This window comes from Ursus arctos, unplaced genomic scaffold (genome assembly GCF_023065955.2).
Source record: "Ursus arctos isolate Adak ecotype North America unplaced genomic scaffold, UrsArc2.0 scaffold_5, whole genome shotgun sequence".
In the NCBI taxonomy this organism is placed as follows: domain Eukaryota; kingdom Metazoa; phylum Chordata; class Mammalia; order Carnivora; family Ursidae; genus Ursus; species Ursus arctos.
In genome coordinates, this window is record NW_026623067.1 from 74,256,987 (window position 1) to 74,277,444 (window position 20,458).

Below are 20,458 nucleotides of genomic sequence, written 5' to 3' on the forward strand. Positions count from 1 at the left end.
TAAAAGGGCTCAGCCATTTACGCCATGCCGTCATATTTAGCATTCCCACATGCAAACGGCATAGCATGCAGCTCTGTCCGTGAAGATGCCATGTATTCCCCACACTATTACCAAGCTTCACGATCAGCGACGGAGGACACAGGGCTATCACTATGGCCCTTGGTTCACAGAGCCATCTTTATTTTTCTCGTTAATGATTTTTACCCTCATATATTTTTTTGAAAGAACTATCTTGTATGCTAACATGTTTTTTTAAAATCAAAATTAACTAGTAAAAGGCAATATAATAAAATATAAGGGCAAAGAACATAGCATCATACTACCTCAGTTTTTATACCAAGGATTCTACTTAGCAATGATGAACCTTTGGACAAGTTACGTGTTGTATCTGTGTCTCAGTTTCCTCATCTATAAAAATGGACCTAATAATGGTAATCTTTTCCATTGGATTGTTTTGAGGATCAAATAGAATAATACACATATGGCTTTAACAAAGTGCCTAGAACATGTTAAACCCTCAATAAATACAATGTATAAAACTAATATTCGATGGATGGGTCAGTAATTTTAGTTGAGTTAGTTTTTAAATTATTTTTAGCACCTTCCATGTTTTGAAGCAATTAATAAAGGCAGTTTTTTAAAATACCAAAGACCATGTTGACACAGTATTACTGAAAGTATTTCATAATTGTTCTGACAATATCATACAGCCAAATCTGGAAATATTTAGAAACTATTAAGTTTATGAAAGACAGACCTGACTGAACAGATTAGAAGCAAGCTTTTCAATACACTGTTTTTCAAATTCCCTTAGGAATAATATTGTGAGGTTAAAACAAAACAAAGGATAAATTGTGATGCAGTCCTGTGGACCTGTAACTGATATCAATAAAGATAAGTTTAATACCCAACTATTTTCCAGAATATTGTATTCCGTATATAATTGTTCTTTGCTATGAACTATTTTCTTATGTTCAAAATTTAGCATCTATTCTCTGACAACTTCATTTCAAAATACAATTACCAAATAAACTAAATAAACCCTTTTTAAACAAGTCTCTTAACATCTACACGAAACTGCCAAATGCATCCATACTCTGAGTTTGCTCAAAATGGTGTCTGCAAGTCTCTCGTAAATTAGCACCAAAGATGCCCATTCTGTGTTTCTGGGCTCAACCTCTCCATATTTTCAATGTTACCTTGGTTAAGACCAAGTTAGTTTCCTAAACAGGCCAAGATCAGGGGAGAGATAGGGATGCCTTAGTGCCAATCTCAGGGTTATATAGTTAAGCAAAATTTACTTCCCAATCCTCTTCATGATTCTTATTTGCTCCCAAGGACACAGATGATGATATACAGTATTAGGAAAACAAGTACCTTTAAAAAACATTTTGATGTTCATAATTTCATGACTAAAAAATAAAACCAATGTTTTCGTTTTCTAGCGATGAACTATGGAGTCTCTATTAACTCATTGGATTAAACCAGTTAATGAGCCACATGAGATATTTTAAAGTACCTGTTAGATATAGTCACATAATTTTTTAAAGAATCTTGTCCAAATCAGCACCCCCTATTTCCCTACGTAGTGATGAGATTAATCAGATTGTGACACGTACTGACAGAGCTAAAAAATTTGGGGGGGGAGGGTGTTAAGTTACAGTAGCATGCGTGAGAACTACTGGGTATAAATGTTCCTCCTGAAATTACAAGTTCACCCATAACATTGTCAAACCTCTGTGCCTAGTAATTCAATAAACGTTGATCAAAATCAGGTTATTAGAAAAAAATCCTTCCTCTCTGCCATTCTTTCATTTTTATTTTTTGAGTGTGGAGGCCTAGTCATTGAATCTTCAGGATTCAAAGTCATTTTGGAGGAAAAAAGAAAATATTCTTTACCATTGTAGTGAATCATTCGTAGCTAAAGGCGGCCTTTGTTCTCAGTCACCGGTTAGACTGCACTTTCATAGCCTAGTGCCTTCCACCAGAGCCCCTTGATATATTCACATAAATGATGGAAGATGCATGAGACGTGAAGGTGACATGTGCAGTCTCCAGGAGGAAACTGACGCCCTGGTTGCTCACTAAGGACCCATCCTGGCATTAGCTGCATACGCAGCCATCCGGCTGCCCTCCCAGCTGGAAGGAAGGTGTTAAGCAGCAGCTGTCGGCGGAAAGAGATAGGAAAGGGGGTGAAGTCTCTCCAATTCACAGAAATAAAAATTGTTAATGAAAAGCTCCAGTACTGTACCCTGATAGCCGCCTTCTTTGCAAGACTTCTGACTGACTTCCTTGAAACTTCTTTAGCCTTCCGGCTTATCAGTTTCAGGGCAATGCATTACCCAGCCACCACCTGTGAAGTGAACCAGAACAATGTGAGGTTAATTCACCTCTCCCAGCAATCATAAAAGTTTGTTCGTTCATAGATTCAACAATGAAATTGTTACTGATTAGTCCAAGTCAAAAATCTGCAGTTTCGTCATTTCAAAACGATTTAATTACCTTTTTCTAATGCCGTATATATGCTCCATTTGCCAAGACAAAAGAGCTATTATTCAACACGAAAAAAATATTGCTGTAGCAAGCACAGTAACTTTTAATGTTTTCACTGCTGAACTGTCAAAATGCGAACATTCCCACCCCCTGAAAAAAATGAAAGTATGGAACTATAGTATAACCTTCACTTTTATAGTAAGAGGTTTCTGGAATATGACAAAGAAAACATAGCAATTTCAGCCAGGTCATAATTTAGTATAAAATAAAACAAGACATTTAAACCCGAGGAGGAAAAAAAAAATTCTGAGAGTGGTAGAACTATCAAACTATGTGTGCAATTTCCTTGTGCTCAAATTGCATTTTCTCCCTTCAGTGTTATATGGAGCAGGGTCTTGCCCTCTAGATTAGAGACTTTTGCATTAGAGGAAACTAGGTTATGTCTTCCACTGTCAGAGACAGAAATTATGAGCTAGAGTGCATTTTAGCCAGTCACTCTGAAAAATGTTAGCCCAAGGGGGTAATAATTAGAACTGTTTTTGTCAGGTGACTGCATTTTAAGCAGTGATGTGTCTGAGAATCTAGCTGAGGGGTTTAATATAAATATAAATATTTTTTTCAGTCAGCATCATGGCTTGATTTTTTTTTTTTGCTTTGTTTTTTATTTCAAAAGTAAGCACTTTTTAGGAATTATCAGCTAAAACGTCCTACAGTTTAGTATTATGGTGACCCAATAATATAATATAGCCAGGAGAAAATGATACTCAAGCAGTCTGAGAAGTTAATGCATAAAACTATAAACTAACTCATTATGAGATCGTCATGTGTTTATGGACACAAATTAACTAGTCTGTATACATTGTTTCTAGGAATCTGAACACAGACATACAACGGTTTCCCTCCTAAATTATTATCTTACTTATTTAAGTTGTTATTTAATACAATTTAATGTTATAGTTCCCACAAATAAATTTTAAAAATAAAAATGTAATTTATGAGCTTTCGGAATACTTCACTCTGGTATGGCCCCTCTGGGTTCAGGGTCCCATAGTAGGGTGGGTAGCCTAGGAGTTCTGTTATTATGTATTAAGTTGCCCAAATCTGAATATACCCCCTTTTGACAAGAATGGATCATTTTAATATTTGTTCCCATTACAAAAGCATTATGGAAAGATGGGGATGAATGGAAACAATCTCTTCTCCTTTAGCTTATAAAGTTTAATAAAGACTATCCTTTTGTTCTTACAATAACCCTAGCTTTACACATAAATGAATCACTTTAGATTATGAGCTTCTCAGAACACAAGATCATGTTTTCTACAGGTTCTTGAAAATAACACACAGACCTTCCCATAATAACATAAATAATGAATAATTATAAAAGCTTTCTTCTAAAAATTAGCTTACACTATTCTATATCACATGAAAAAATAAATGCAGTAATTCAAAAGTAACTAATTTTCTGGGACTGTTCTTCTTTATATAAGGACAGACTGTTATTTTGAATACTCCTTCTAAAAAGGGTTCAGGTGGAAAAATTTTGCTCTCATTTATTATAACCAATTATGAGCATGACACCTTTCATAATATCATGAGATTCCAAAAAATAAGCTTATGAGGTATGAATGCATTCCTACACCATACAACTCATCATCTCGTGCTCTGTAGCACCCAAGATATTCCCATCTCCCAGTCTGAACCTTAAGTGACTGGTGAAAAAAGGTTAATTCTCTCCTCTCAAGGGAGCTTACACCTCCCTCTCCTTTTCCTCAAGATGCTGCTGAGTAGAAGGAGATGATCTCATGTCCCAGTGGTAACAGGGGAAGGACTTTCGGCTTGTGTACTAGCATCCCGGTCTTCGCTGGCCTCTGATCTGTTCCCCCACTGTATCAAATTACTGAGTATTCTGTGCTAGTGTCCCACGTGTTATGTTTTGTACTGCCTGGCACTATGGGGGACTTACAGAAGGGAGGGTGATGGTGGCACCTCTTCCCAAAGACCTCAGATTCTCATCACTTTCCGTAACAAGCTTCCTGGCCTCTGTAGCATCCTTGCCCTGATTCCAAGCTTCTTGCATTCCAAGGATTTTCTTAGTAACAGGAGATTTAAGAATTTACAGAATCCCCGGATACCCTCGTGGACCATGGGAAGTGAGGGGCGTTATTTGGCCCTCGTGTCTTCTTTCAATTATTCCTAGTTTACTAACCATGTGGCAACATATTGGTGTTATACTATAATAAATATGAGACTTCAGGGAATTAAAATTCTCCTAGGATAGACAGATGTTGAAACAAGTAGCAAGCTGAACCTAACCCCCAACCCATGAATCCCACCATTTTAATTGGATTTTTTTTTTCTATCTCTCACTTTACTCCAACCCAAAGTGTTTGATCTCCATACTGTACGAATTCAAGCACATTTTCTGACCTCAGATCCCTCTTCTGTCTTCCTTCTTCTCCAATCTCTTCATTTTCTTTCCTTTCTGTCAAGACTGCCACCATGTTATATCCTCCTCTTTCCCTCAGTTTAATTCACCCTCCCCTTCACTGGCTTGATAGTGGTGGACAAGCTTCAGGAAAATAAACCAGATTAGCAAGGAGAGAAAAGACAACAGGAGATGTGCTGTGGGGTATTGTCTCTTGGCTCCTCCTTTGTTTTTCTGTACCCTCTTTGGCACCTCAGGGGCAGGAAGCTTGCAAAGCTAGACTTCCCAGACTCCCTTGCTGCCTAACTTCCTGTTAAGTTCTGCCAGTGGGCAGCAGTGGCAGGAACTGAGGAGAACAAGAAGCCATTTTTCCCAGATTCTAATGGCAGTTTCAGCAGCCACAATAGTGACAGGTAAGCATGGCTCCGAGTCATACTCAGGTAACTCGGTGCCCACACCAGCAGCTTCAGCCACACGTGGACTTTATGTAACATCATTTTTACCTCTGGGTCTCTGGGCCTAGGGGCTGGGAGTGCTTCCCTACAGATACTTCTCTCTTGGTAACCTTACTCTATCAGTGCCTCTAGCCTTCCAGGACTTTGTAACTATATTAACTCTGCTTGAAATTCTTCAAATGGATTCTGTTTGTCTGATTAAACACTGCCTATTTAAACATGTCAATCACATGAGCTTTATTACACTTGTACAAAGCCTACCTGTTGAACTCTTTTCAGTTGCCTTCTTTTTTAATTGGTGGTTGACAAGAATGTGAGGTAAACTTCTGGAGTAGTAGTCACTAACCATCATAACTGCCTCAAGAGAAGTATTATTCTTCCAAGGTAATGATTCCACCAGGGCCTAGGTGGTGTCTACAGCAGCAAATGAGAAACATTAGTTATTACGGCTCCATCTTTTGCCATGTATTTCCATAAGTCATGTGTTGCCTATACTCTTTATAAAATGTCTTCGGGTGCAGGAAGAAATACCAAGCACATTTCTGGAGTCTTGCTCTCACCTCTCTGATGACTCCCCTTGCCTCTCGAGCACATGGAGATGAGAATGACAAAGTTCTACCTTTCTTGCCTCACTCCATCTAGCACACAGGGACTACCATTCACTTCCTTCCAAATTCCCCTGACTCTGAATAATCGTAGTCCCAGGTGCCAGTGCCATTAAACACCTGCAGTAACAAGGAATGCTGTGGTCCAAGGACCCAGAGAGCAAGTAAAGCATACACATACACACATTCAATTACTCGTCTATTTTCCTTTCAAGTCAGGGGCCTGTTAAGTGGAGGAAACAGGTTGACTTTTTATCTTTATATCTCTAGGCCTGTTTTATCCCCAAGTCGAAAGGCATGCGAACAGCTTTTAGGATTTTTATAGACTTAGAACCATATAATTATAGAAGTAAAAAGAACATTAGAAATCATATTATTTTACCTCCTCATTTACACATGATTATCTCTACTCTAACACTCGTCACTCGTACCATAATTTTATCTTCCCAACTGATCTATGAACTCCTTGAAGAATGGGTCTGTGGTTTTTATCTAACATCTGTGCCTAACACAGTGCCTACAACACAGGAAACAACCAAGAAATGCTTGTTGGAAAGAAGTAGATGAATGGATGGAAGAGCCAACGGATTAATGAAGGAAGGAATGAGTAAGAGTTGAATATCGTGTCTAAGAACGCACAGCTCTAAGCAGCCTAATAAGGATTAAAGAACATCTGTTTTCTAATTTTGAGTCCACTATTCTTTTTAACGGACTCTCTCCTGACTTAACATTTTAAATGTTTCCACATAAAATAAGGTTTAGTCCTTTTGCCTTCAGAGCAAATGTGGAGATGTGTGCGAAACAAGGAGAGATGCCGTTCCTCCAGTCAGGGAGAGAGAAAGGTATCTGGCACAAGGTTCAGAAGCAACAGTGAAGTCCCCAAGACCAGTTGCGAAGGAGAAAACTCAGGCAAGCATGATAGAAAAATTGTACTGGACACAGCTGCACTACAACTTCAGTTTCCACTGTGGTCACTCTGCGCCTGTTGATGGACAACGTGCCACATATAAATAGCTGGGTGCTCTGAATTTTCACCCGGGCAGAGAAAAGTTCAGTATCTGTCCACATTAGCATTCTTTGTCCCCAGGAACAGTACATCTCACTTATACAAATTGTGAAAAAGAACAAAAGACCCTAAGATATGAAACCGCTCTGGAAGCTCTGGAAGCAAATGCTCTGGAAGCATCATGGATTTTAATGTTTAGGACAAATATATTCAATCGGTTGCTCTCTCACCGTGTATAACGTCCAAAGTGATGGATGGATGGATGGATGGATGGATGGATGGAAGGAAGGAAGGAAGGAAGGAAGGAAGGAAGGAAGGAAGGAAGGAAGGAAGGAAGGAAATTAGGAGAATAAACAAATGCCACTAAAAGATAAATGCTATTCAAATTCTGTTACAAAAATACTTGAATTCCTTGGTGTTTATTTTAAATCCAACTGCAAATCACAAACCACATCACCTGAGATCCCAAACAAAACTGTATACACACTTATGCCCAGAAACTTTGGTTGAAAATTAACATACCGTAAGAAAAGCCTGGTAGGCCATTTGGTTACATATTTCAGTTTCTCCCAATACGTGATGAAGTAGAAATGTGACATTTGATATTATCACTGACGGTTAATTCTGTGAACATTTTAATATTTTTCAGACATCCCAAGATTTATATTTTTCCCTCTTCAAATGAAAGTGAGAATTTAAATACCAACTCTTCCCTTTCTTTTGAAAAAATAAATGCTATAATACACCTCCCAAGGTTAATCTTTGTCCTTGCACCTCCCATGAATCCATGGCAAGAATGTTTTTTATTGCTCTGCCATATCTAAAATTGCTTAGTCCATACTCTCTTAGACACATCATTTTTCAAACTCAAACTTCCAAGTTTCATCAGAAAAGAGCACATTACACTAGATGCAAAGTGAATGACGACTAACTCATGTTCTAGGGATATGCACCATTATTCACCAAATAAACAAGCCCATATGTTTTAGGTTGAAGAAATAATCTTGCAGGAAGCACTGTTAAGATACCACCGACTTTGAATGATTCTTTGGCAAGCTTAAAGTAGTTTGTTCTGGAAATTGTATCATCCATGGAGCCCTAGCTCTCGCCATTGGATTTGTAATGGATACAGTTCCAAATACATAAGTCCGCATTCACGGCCTCGGCGTTCTTATCTCCTCTTAATTCTCAGGCTGTTGCAGCCCAGCTTCTTTCTCCTGACTCCAAAGCATGATGAGAGGAGGGGGCTCTTCTAAAGCCTATTAGGGTTGAATTTTATCCCCCCAAGATTCATAGGTAGGAATCGTGACCCCCAGCACCTCAAAATGTGACCTTATTCAGAAATATGGTCCTGGCAGATAAGCAGGTGAAGATGAAGTCATCAGGGTGGATCCTCATCCAATAATCAGAGTTCTTATAAATAAGGGAGATTTGGACACAGAGAGAGACACACACAGGGATGATGCCATAAAAGAGGCAGGCAGAGATCGGGGTGGCGCACCTCCAAGTCAAGGAGTGCCAAAGACTGCCGGCACGCCACCGCAAGTTAGGAGAGACGCATGGCACAGATTGCCCCTCACCGCCCTCAGAAGGAACCAACCCTGCTGACCCCTGACACCTTGATCTTGGACTTCTAGCCTCCAGAACTGGGAGACAATAAATTTATCAAATTTATGTTGCTTAAGCCACCCAGTTTATGATACTTAGTCATAGCAGCCCAAGAAAACTAATAAAAGCCCATTCTAGAAAAAAGTGGAGTTAGAACTCTGGACTCATCTCTTTACTCCATAAAGACTTTCCCCAAAGTTCTGTGCTCAGCTGCCTCCTCCCTGGGAAACCGCAGCCATCCCACAGCTTCCACTGTTACCTTAAGACCAATTGTTTCCAAATATACATGCCTAGTCCTATCTCTCTTCAGTGACCCAAATATGTATTTCTAACTACTTGGTCGGTGTCTCCAAAGGGATTTTTCCTGTAAGTACCACAATCAAGGTCATCCCAAACCTGCTGGCTGCTTCTGGGTAAATGATGCTATCTTCTTGGTTAAAAGCATCACCACCCATCCAATCCAAACTAGATGTGAATTATGTCTAACGCCTCTTCCTCTCAGTCCCCACATCGAATAGCTCCAATGAAATCTTGGTTCAAACCATTTCTTGCCCCGACTTATTCCAGGAGTCTCATAAATGTTCTCCCCTGCCTCCAAACCACTCTCCTCACTTTTTACAATGTTAACCTTTCTACGGATAATCTATCTTGTCTAAACTGGAGATTAAGCCACTGAGATGTAGGGGAATTTTGTTGCTTGATGCATAAACTAGCTTATGTTGACTTACATCCACTCCTGAGTTTTATACTCCTGTTTGTTCTGATTTGCATGCTAAGGCGTGTTGGTTTGCTATCAAACTGCCAGTCGAAAACATGTATGTCATGGCATTTTCAGTTTAGTGATGCAGTATGTACTTTGAGAACATGTAAAATAAAAACCAAAGATTATTATGTATGTTGTAAGCCTCCGTGCAAATGCTTCTCATTCCTGAAGATCATCCTAGACTCTGCCTCCTCCTCCCTCACTCTCACCCTCCTCTTTCTGCCTCTCTTTTTATCTTTGGCATCTTTCCTTATCTTATAGTTATTTGTTTGTCTCTTTTCCCTCCAATCACCCATTCCAACTAAACTGTAATCTACTTAAGGTCAGGATCTGTACCTGATGCCTTCTTTTCGTCCTCCTAAGCACCTCACACAAAGTGCAAGGCCATTGTCTATGCTCAGTAAATGTGGATTGAATGAGCTCGGTCACAGAAAGTAATAAATGGATTTTTTTCATAAATGCACCATCTCTCTGGAATTCCACAGTGCTCACATTTTGCATTATGAGCTCATTTTAGAGTGATTGGATGCATTTTATTGGCTAATGTCTGCCATGTGGTAATGTCTTCATTTGCTGAGTTGATGTTCCAAATCTTACAATTCTTAGTCATAATTATTAGTTTTTCCCCTGAATTTTGTGCTTCATTGAGGTTTTAAAGGGTAAAATTAACCTCCCAGCTTTTCCTCCATAAATTTATAATTTCATTGTGATTTCATTGCTATATTGGCTTCCATTTCAGAGGTTTGTCCAAAGTTTAGGTGATTATGTGTCTGTTGTTTTTCTCCTCTCACAAATGCAGTTATTTTCTTGCAAACTAACTTGCTCAACTGCATAGCAATAGACACAGCAACATGATGAAGAATTCTAAATATTTGCTTAGAAGAATTCTGTTTGAGGAAAATCAAATGTTTCACCTGTGTTAAAATTATATCAGAATTTATCAAACAAAGACTCATTTGCCTAATATTTTTCCCTGCTTTGGCATCTGTTTATCTGGACATAAGTCAACATTTTCTGCAGAACAAAGCACTGTAAAAAGTACACTGACTAGTTCTTAAGGGATATCTTAAGCATCAAATTAGTTTAGTTACTCAACAATATGGAAATTTGGTTATTTAATTTGAACTGGAAATATATGGCTCAAATTTCACTGAAGCTCTACATGATTATACAGTTAAGAAACGCACTTGGATGTTTATCATTTCTCAATATTGGGTAAACCTGTCAAAAACTTTAAACTCATAAACTACCAAACTGCTTGTAAAAAGACACCTTTACCTACTTCGTAAGTGGAAAAAACACTCAGAGGGTCAGAAAAGCTACTTCAGTCGGGATGCAAAAATAAATTTGGATGAGTCGCAAAACTTCTTAAGACCCTCTGGGGGAGAAATTGGAATAACAATTTTTACCTCACTCACCACTTTGTCCTTTGTCAATTAACGCATGCACACCTACTTTGCTGTCTGCCTTTGAATGCCTCTAATCCCATCACCTGGACAAGCCCAGCTACCCCCACCGCCACCCTCCATGTATCCCCTTCTCTGTGGAACAAGTTACAACTCATCAGTAAAAGCTAAAGAACCTAGACCAGTATGTCAGTAGCTCAGCATCAAGTAGGCCTTGCCTCAGGACTTCTAACAACCAGACTTGCCTTTTTGCCTTTAATAAAAACCATGCCTCCTACCTTGGTTTTTGTAATAGCATTCCATGGCTTCCCAGTCTCCGCTCTGATTTGCTTCCCATTAAGCTAACTAGTTCAGTGGTTCTCAAGGTGTATTTCACAGACCACAAGCATCAGCATTACTCGGGAACTTACCAGAAACGCAAATTCTTGGGCCCACCCGAGACCTACTGAATCACAAGCTCTTGGGATAGAGTTCGGATGGAGTTTGTTGGCACAAACTCTCCAGGTGATTCTGATGAATGCGAACGTTTGAGAACTACTGGGCCATTTCCGTAGCTTCAATTCCTCTCTATTTCCATGTGCACCTTTGTTCTCTTCCAGTCCTTCCTCTCTAACCGAGCAAACTTCTTTTTGGCAAATTATGTAGCAGGAGTGATTGTTCTGCCAGTTTCAAGTGTGTGTGACTTTGGCAAGAGGGAGAGATGGTGGTGTGCTTTGCTTCACAAAGTACTATGGAAACTCTGTAGTGAATGCAGCGACGTTGAGTGGGGGGAGGGGAGGTTGTTAAGGAGAGATGTCAAAGGAGAAATTTAAGAAGTCTTACTCCAAGTTAGAAATGTACTTCCCCTGCCCCAGGCATTTTTAGAGAAACACCAATAAAAATTTTAATTTACTTTTTTGTTAGCTGGGCTGTGTTCCTTTGAATTCAACACCACAGAGACTGCACCATATGGAGACCAAATTAATATTCAGGTTTTACAAGGAAGTGACCTGCCCTTCTCAGTGTGTTATGGGACAAGAACAGCATGGGACAGACAGAAAAGAAACTGTAGCTTCATTTCGCTCCCCTCTGCCTCTTCTGAAATACTGTTGGCTCGTCATCCCCACTCCTCCTTCCATCCTGCAGCCTCCCTTCTCCCCGGGAACCTAAATGTAGAACACCATCACCGTATCTTTAAAAAGTCTTTTTTAATGGTGCGACCGCCACATAGGCACGATCCTGAGTACGCTCTTCTGGTCACACACAAGCTGCCACAGAAAGGGATTCACTTTCAAAATCTCAACACCTCTTGTTTATTCTTTACCCCAGCGTAAAAAGCTCCCTTCCTTCCACAAAAAGGTGCCTCAACCACCAAGCCTATCAATGACCTGCTTAGCAAACCTGATGGGTCCTTTTTAGCCTTTACCATACCTGCGCTCTCTAGAGTATCTTATGCCAATTGTTCCTTGAAACACCTTCCTCTTAGGATTTCCACGCCGCGAAATTCTCACTTTCTCCCTCTTGTTATGCCTATTCCTTCCAGCATCCTTTTATCTTCTCCAGCCCTCCTTTTAAGCTCCCAAGTTTCCAAAATTCAATCCTTGTCCCTCATCTCTTCTCACCCTCTGCACGCTTCCCAAGCAGTGTTACCTTCTACCACCATCTCTCTTCTGTCTCCCCAACCTAATTTGCCCAGAGCATTATTTCTGTCCTCAGACTCTTAAATCTAATTTCCTGGTAGATTATATTCATCTGAAAATGCCAACGGATGGTGACTCATCATCCTTCCCTCAAAACTGTATTTGATCTACACGTTCTACCTCCCACTCATTGCAAAACAAGAAACTTGGCCTTTATTTATATTTATCCTATATTTATCCTTCTCCTTTAACCCCATATCAAATCAGTTAGTAAAAATTTCATTCTCTTTATCCTCACTGCTACTGCCAATCTCGGTATGTATTATCTTTTGCCTGACCTACTGCAACAGTCTCCCAACTCGTGCCTGTCCCCTCCACGCTGTTGCTGGTGACAGAACATACACATGAGAGCAAATTTAACGGCATACAATTTCTCAGCAACTTCCCATCAAAGACAAGAGAGAATCTACTGTCTCTTAAGTGCACACAATATATGGAAGTATGAAGAACTTTTCATACCCAACCCCTCTGGCTTCTACCTACCTTTGCCCCATTCTTGTAGTTCAATTATACTTCTAATACTCTGAACAGATAATATTCTTTCAGGATGATCGGTAGGGGAAGAAAGGGATAAAGAAAGGGTAATCAGAAGGGGGAATGAAACATGAGAAACTATGGACTATGAGAAACAAACTGAGGGCTTCAGAGGGGAGGGGGGTGGGGGAATGGGATAGACCGGTGATGGGTAGTAAGGAGGGCACGTATTGCATGGTGCACTGGGTGTTATACGCAACTAATGAATCGTCGAGCTTTACATCGGAAACCGGGGATGTACTGTATGGTGACTAACATAATATAATAAAAAAATCATAAAAAATATATATATATGCTTAGGTTAGAATTTCAAACAATAAAAAAAAAGATAATATTCTTTCAGTCCCTCATGTTTATTACCATGAAGCTCTGTGCATAACTCTATCACTTTCCTCACAATCTTATAATTATCTATTTGTATCTTTCTCTCCAAGCACCTCTAGGACTACATCCACATTTTGTATTGTAGTACCTACTACAATGCCTGGCTTATCTAAGATGGTCAATAAATAATCGTTCAATAAAACAGTTGAGTATCTGAAGTAACGCCATTCACCCAGTTTAAAATTCCCTATTTCCATTTGTACAAGTAGAAAACACCTTCTTATTCTCAATATTCAACTGAAAGTTTACTTTTGTGAAGAAATTTTCTAGTTCCCCAAGCAAAGCTTAAGGTTCCTCTCCCTGTGATCTTTACATACACCTCAATTATAGAAAAGACCGCATTTTACTGAAGTGGTCGTTTACATGTGCAACTCTTCCAGCAACCTAATTAATACAGTTGGGCAAAAAGAGAAGAAAATAAATTGAAACCATACAAGGGGGGGAAAAAAATCTCTAAACTGCATCTTACTAAAGACTTTGCCAATTCCTAGTGAAGAAAAATTAGAAGTTAATCTCAAAAATTCAGGAAGCATATACATATATTCTTGTGTACAGTATATTTTATTCAATTAAACCTATCAACCGTCTTTTTAAACGTACAACTTAATATCCCTTTCAAATATTGTTAACAGATAATTATCTGAGTAAGGAGGACACAAATGACTATTGAAATTAAGATTCTGAAGCCCAAAGTGGCAAGAGAAAGAAAGAAAAGAGAACCCTGAAGAATTGACTAGTCATCTCTTAATCCCGACTCCATATGTTACACGTTAGGCAAGCGCAGCTGGTTTCCAATGAATGGCTGTAAAGGGAAATGAAAACTACAACCCACCTCTCCAGCCCCTACTTCTACTTCCATCTCCTAGGAGCAGGGGCAGGAAAGGCATTAGAGAAAATATGGTTTGGACAAACTATCATATGCTGGTAGAATAAATCACAGACGTTTATTTGGCTTTTTATTTAACAGGGAGCCTAACATGTTGCCTTTTACCTAGGAAGTGATCCACATATTTACAAAATGAATAAATTAAATCATTTCATAATGCCGACTGCATATTAGTAGTTATTTGATAAAAAGCATGTCCCTCCTATTCCTTTATTACTCTTGCCACGGACACTCTGAAAACATGACCTCACAACTTGCCGTTGATTGGAATTCAGTGAAATACAAGTGGAGAGCTACGATCCCCTGAAAGGGACAGGTTGGACACTTGTTACTAACCTAGGCAAGCTCTCCGACACGACTCTGGCAGGTACAGACTGTTGTACTCGTGGATGATACCGTGTTGACCCAGGCGCTGAAACGCTTGTCTGTCCTCAGGGAGCTTACCATTCAGAAGTAACTCTATGGGGCTCTAACACCAGGGAAGTCGAGGGAAGAACCAACTACGTAGGGCAGCCACGGCGCTCAGGGAAGGCTTCGTGACATGACAGCCGGACCCCTGTTGGTTCCCGAACTGGCCCTTACACACGGAGAGCAAGGCGAGAACGAAGAGCGGAGCACGTCAGCCCAGACTGGCAGGTGGCAGGTTTAATAAGCGAAAGAATTTACTTACAAGGCTTGCTTTGGGCTCCCTTGAGACGAGGAGATCTCCTCACCAGCAGGTCAAAATTTTAGAAGTTTATCTAGAAGCCGTAACTGGATTCAGTCCTATACCACCCGGACGGCCTCAACAACACATTGCTCTCTCGAGGCTGTGTCCTTGAAAACCGCTTCCACGGTCGGAACGGTGGGGAGAGCGTAGGTTCCAAGCGCAGGGAAGGCAGCGAGGCGAGGCACCTCCTCTAATTGCCCGGATCTAGCCTGGGGGTCAACTAGCGGTCGTGGCCTCTCGATGACCTCCTCCAACAACCAGGAGAAGGAGCGGCTTCCTTTACATGGGAAAGCGCCCAGGAGGAGAATTTAAAGGCGCCCTCCAGGTGGAGTCAATCTCTAGAGCAAGCCCACGGAGGCTGGAATTCTGAGTCTCTGGCGAAAGGAAAACCAAGGTGCCCTCCTGGCCCCATGTTTACTGATCACAATATTGAAAAAGAAATTCTAGTCTCTGTGTAACTCAGTTACTTGTACATAGACCCCCGATGATGAGCAGTTGCTGATATGGCGAGGAGTGAGACGGTGTGAGTGGAAACCGGTGAAAGCTATACAAATAAGCGACTTGGGACTTGGGACCTGGCTTCAGCTCGGATGCTCAGCAGCCATGTGCCATCGGGACACTTAGCACCCCCAGGCTTCAGCTTCCTTAACTCTAGAATGAGGGAACTAGACCGGAGGAGACTCTAAGGTCCCTTCCAGCTCCACACATCCACAACAGACCAATTACCTGCGTTCTTGCCTCTCCTTGTCTATTATTCATTAGCATGTCCACAGGAGCAATAAAAGGAAGTGAAATTTAAACCAGCCAATTTTGCTGCTTATCTGTTCTGGGAAAAGGTTTGATGAACCAGGGAGCTAAGGGCTATCTGTTGGCTTCAATTATCAACACATTTCCTGCCCACCATTACACCACTGATAATCAAGATTTTACTTTTCAAGTACGGTCAAGCTACTGTTGGAATATCTTTTTTAGTATCTCTGATGTTATTTTCATAACCCCTTCTGACACCTCTTTATAGATGCACACAGTCCTGGAGGCCATTATATAATAGCTGAATATTAAACACTAGGTACTGTATGATTTGCTAGAATTATCTGTTTCAAAGTTGTGCTCTGCTCACAGAAATCAAATGTTGTTTCTCATCCATTGAAATGCAGACATTAAAATGGACAGACAATATTGTTTGTAACATCCAGGTCACAGATAATAACCACAGTCTTTTCATGTTCAATAATCATACCAATAACCAATATTCATGTTGCATTTATGTGCCAGACATAGTGGTAAATGCTTTAAAAGCTAAAGGTGTCATGTTATTGTCTCTCATATGCTGGAAAGGAAGCTCCATGAGGGCAAGGATTCTCCTGTTTCTTTCACTGCTGATTCCCCAGGATAGGAATCAGTGCTCTGCACTATTTGGGCATTCAGTTGCCAGTGGTTTGTCTCTAGACTTCACACGACTTACTGCCGTACCATGATAAGCTGGTGTTGTATCTTCTGTGAGAAGTTGTGCCGTGAAGGAGTCTCGAGAATCTGCCCCCATTATCTACCACTGGGGTGACCTTGACAAGTTATTTAACTATTGGACGCCTCTCTTTCCTACTCTATAAAATGAGCATAATTCTATCTCTAGCCCATAAAGTGATGAAGATTAATATCTTTTGCCATGTAACAATCACCAAAAACAATGACTTTGAACAATAGCATCCATTTATTTTTGCTCACGGATCTGCAGTTTGGATGGGGCTTAGCAGGGAAAGCTTACTTCTGCTCCACACAGCATTGGAAGGGGCGGCCCAACTTTGGACAGGATGTGCACCTACAAGATGGTCTCCTCACATGACTGGCAAGTCGGTGCTGACTGGTGACTAAGAGGGGTCGTTGTTCTTCTTCATGTGGCCTGCACTTCCTCACCACATACCAACTACATTCTAAAGGAAATCAGCCCCAGAGAGGATCAAGGCAGAAACTGTACCCCCTCGTTGGGCTTAGCTTTGGAAATCCCATACCGTTACTCTCGCCATATTCTTTTAGTCAAACAGTTGACAAAGACTGCCCAGCTTTAAGAGAAAGAGACGTAGACTCTGCCTCTTGTTGAGGAAATAGCAAATTTCTAGAAGAGCACAGGGGAAAGGAAATGTGGTGGTCATTTAGGGAATATACAGTCTGCCACAACCTTACCCCTGAATCTGGTTTTCCTCACAGGAAATGTATATTTAACTACAGAATGATTGGAATGTCCAGCTACTCTGTGATTAGGTAAAACCGCGCTATCTAATGACATGGGATGGTAGGGCACTGTTCACTCATCAGCCACAATAATGTATGAGGGTTGATAGTGGGGTTTTCCCATGTCCCATGGCAGATAGGTAGGGAATTCCCAGGCACTGCGCCAGGGAAGCTAGAAAGAAATCAATTCATGTATCAAACTGAAAAGTTGAAGAGGAAACAAAACCAGAGGTGGACACTGACCAGCAATGAAGAAAGAAACAAAAATTTATTAAGCCCGTGCTGTGATGGATACTTTGCCTAGCTAATCAAATCTTTCTACAACCTTGCCTTTCCACTGACCAAAATGCTTTATGTCATCATAAAGCTTGAAAATTTCACAACGTACCATCTCCTGACATAAACCCCACAGCAAATGCTATCAGTGTAATTATCCTAAGAGTATCCAATGAGACCATTGTAAAACAGGCTCCCCCTAGGGTAGTGTGATGGCTTCAGCTGCAATGATGGGCAAACTTTCTTAAAGAAAGTGTTTCCAGCCCAGTACTTGATGTACTCTGATGGGGCTGGCTCGGCACACATCGATAACTGTGCCAGAGGAAGACACTATTCCCGTTGGTACAAGAAAATAGCACATTTGGGTTTGGCCATTTCTGTCATCTAAGCTTCCCCAGGCAGCTTATAGAGAGGTTAAATAAAATAGGCTCTAGAAATGTTCATTTGTTTCTAATATTTTTCTTCTGTAAATCGATTCCTTATCTGTAACAGAGTATCTCTTTTTATCCAGTTCCTTGAAATCCTAAAGCTTCGGAAGGATGTTTTTATAAAATGGTTCCATTTACAAGTAATTCTATAGCAAAGTCCCTGAGGATCGTGACGCAGTGAAGTTTTAGTATAATATTCTCTTCGATGCAATAATTCAGCCATTGTAGTGCATATCACGGGATCCTTGGTTTAATGAGAGTTTTGCTGCAAGGCATCCAATATCCATCCAGTGTGCTTAAGAAGATCAGGTAAAACAGGTGTTTCCTCAATTAACAATTTAAAGTTTTGTTATATGAAAAATAAGTGAACCAAAATAGAAGATAATATTCCTAGCAAAACATACCATTACTCTACATTTCCTGTTTTTCCAAAGACCTTGAATGTATCATTTCATGTATACATTTTTAAAGTAATTAATTTAATGCATTCTTTGCTAAGAAAAATACCCCAAAAATCATTATTCACAGCAACCTCACATTAACCTGCCTATGTTTAATCAAAAAAATCCATCAGTCAATGAAGTGTAATTTTTAACTTCTAAAGAATTAACATAAGTAGTATGATGAATTGAAATTTCTAGTTTTATGAAAAAATCATGCTTAAATATTTAGAAATAAGTAGTTTCCACGTTTACAAATATTGTTAATCACGTTGTTTCTTCAGTTATTGGCAGTTTGCTTTAACTTTGACGGAATCAGAACTTCTCCAAAATCATATGAAAATTGAATCTGTTGGTCATATCCTACTTACGATTCATTGTTGATTGCTCTCAGAAGGCTAGCATCTGTCTAATACACTACCCAAGAGAATTCTCACAGTGGAATAAAATGAAATTTGATTCCATTCCCAACTTCCTAATTAACTTAAGCGAGTCGTATGAAATCCAGTTCCTTACTTTTTTCTGAATATTATAACTAGAAATCTGAAGAAAATCTGAAATTATTTGGAGTCCTAAATTGTTCATCTGAAAATATTTCAAAATATCCTCACAGAAGACCCTAGGGGAGAAAGACAAAGGGCATAATGACAACAAGAAAGATGTAGGCCTGAGTATATTACCATGTAGGCCTGGTTTGCTCTGGTTTCCATGTCCTCTGCCTCCTCTCTCTCTCTCTTTCTCTCTTCAGGGAAACCAGATTTGAAAACCAAATCAAAGCATTTCCTCTTTCATCCTTTATACACATCTATTAACTTCAAAGGGAGCTTTGTTTATGTTTAGGACCGGTATATAATTTATCTCCCAAGCCAGGACACTTTTAAGAAAACAAGGGGATATTACTTATAACTAACTTGCTCGACCGACGTGAACTGGGACTGTCCTGGGCAAACCGGGACATAGGCTCACTCTACTTACCGACAATGACGACTTGGTCTCAGAGAAACTAAGTTCAGGAAGAGCAGTTGTTCATTGAAAACGTCACAACATTCTACACTGCGTTGACTTTTTTCCTTTCATTTAAAATTCCAAATTCTTCTTGGTATAAGATACCAATCCTTGCACTTGCCTTCTTTAGTCTCCTCACTAATATGCTATAGCTTCCCCCCAATTTCTCATATATTCACCAGAGCCCTGACAGAAGAGATGACAAGTATAATCAAGTGGAAACAAAGCCTAGACCGACTATAATCACAACCGAACCATTTCTAAGAGTGCCTTGTATTATCATCTCCTAAAAACTTGGGGATTTAAATGAGTCTGTCTAGAATAGGGTGCTTGGAATCTTACTGACATTTCCCTGAGCTCAAGTTTCTCCCCTGGGCTTGCTCAAAGTTACCCACTTCTATCTTAGCCCCTGCAGATCCATCTGCAAAGCTTATAGCTGGCTATATACTTAGACCAGAGTTCTCTGATGACTGGGTTGTTGTTGTTAAATTAGGAATCAGACCTTGGGATAGCTCCAAAGGCAGGTTATTTTCCTTTCATTCCCAACTGAGTCAGAAAAATTTACTCATTTACTAGTCAGAAAATAAACTTGATGCATGCTCCTTAGGAGATCCGTGTGCTGTACCTTTGTGTGGCAAAATGCCGCATGTACATGGGAAAGGAATATTTTGTCACGTGGCCCACGGCCACAGCTGCTTGGGCCACAATTCACTCACAGCTTGTAAGGTAAGCAAGACTGAGTCCAGCAACTACCATGGAAAACAGGCCCAGAGGGGAGGCGTGCTGTGTTCCAGGTCATGTCTTTTCTTCCGGCTTCACTGGAGGAGGGCCTTCACATATGCTGGGGGGCCGCTGGGCTGCTGAGACAGGCTTTCCACAGCAAGAGTTAGGGGGCCGTCGGTGTAGACTAACCTTCCGTGACATTGTCTGCCCTTCTTCTCTTCTGTCCCCGCTGGCTCCGCGACTGCACGATCAGCTTAACCCCACCTTCTCGCACTGTTCCCTAGTGGCTTTAGCCGTGGACAACATAGTCCCCTTTCTGATAAAACCGGGTGAGGAGACGGGCTAGTCTTCGCTCCGCCGTGACCATTTTCTCTGATGAAATGGTTGGATTTCTTCAAGGAGTG

At 40.4% G+C, this 20,458-nt stretch overlaps 1 long non-coding RNA gene across 2 annotated transcripts in view; it reads right to left on the reverse strand.

Annotated features, from left to right (window-relative positions):
- The window catches only part of LOC123001027 (uncharacterized), a 376,694-nt gene extending 361,563 nt beyond the window's left edge, over positions 1-15,131 (reverse strand). The window contains exons 1-3 of one of the 2 annotated variants that reach the window (XR_008957471.1): positions 14,915-15,131; positions 5,635-5,787; positions 2,252-2,353 (exon numbers count right to left, since the gene is read on the reverse strand). This is a non-coding gene — a long non-coding RNA (uncharacterized LOC123001027). The remainder of the gene's footprint in view (positions 1-2,251; positions 2,354-5,634; positions 5,788-14,914) is intronic. The other variant, XR_007190425.2, reaches the window with a different exon arrangement.
- Between the last annotated feature and the right edge of the window lie 5,327 nt (positions 15,132-20,458).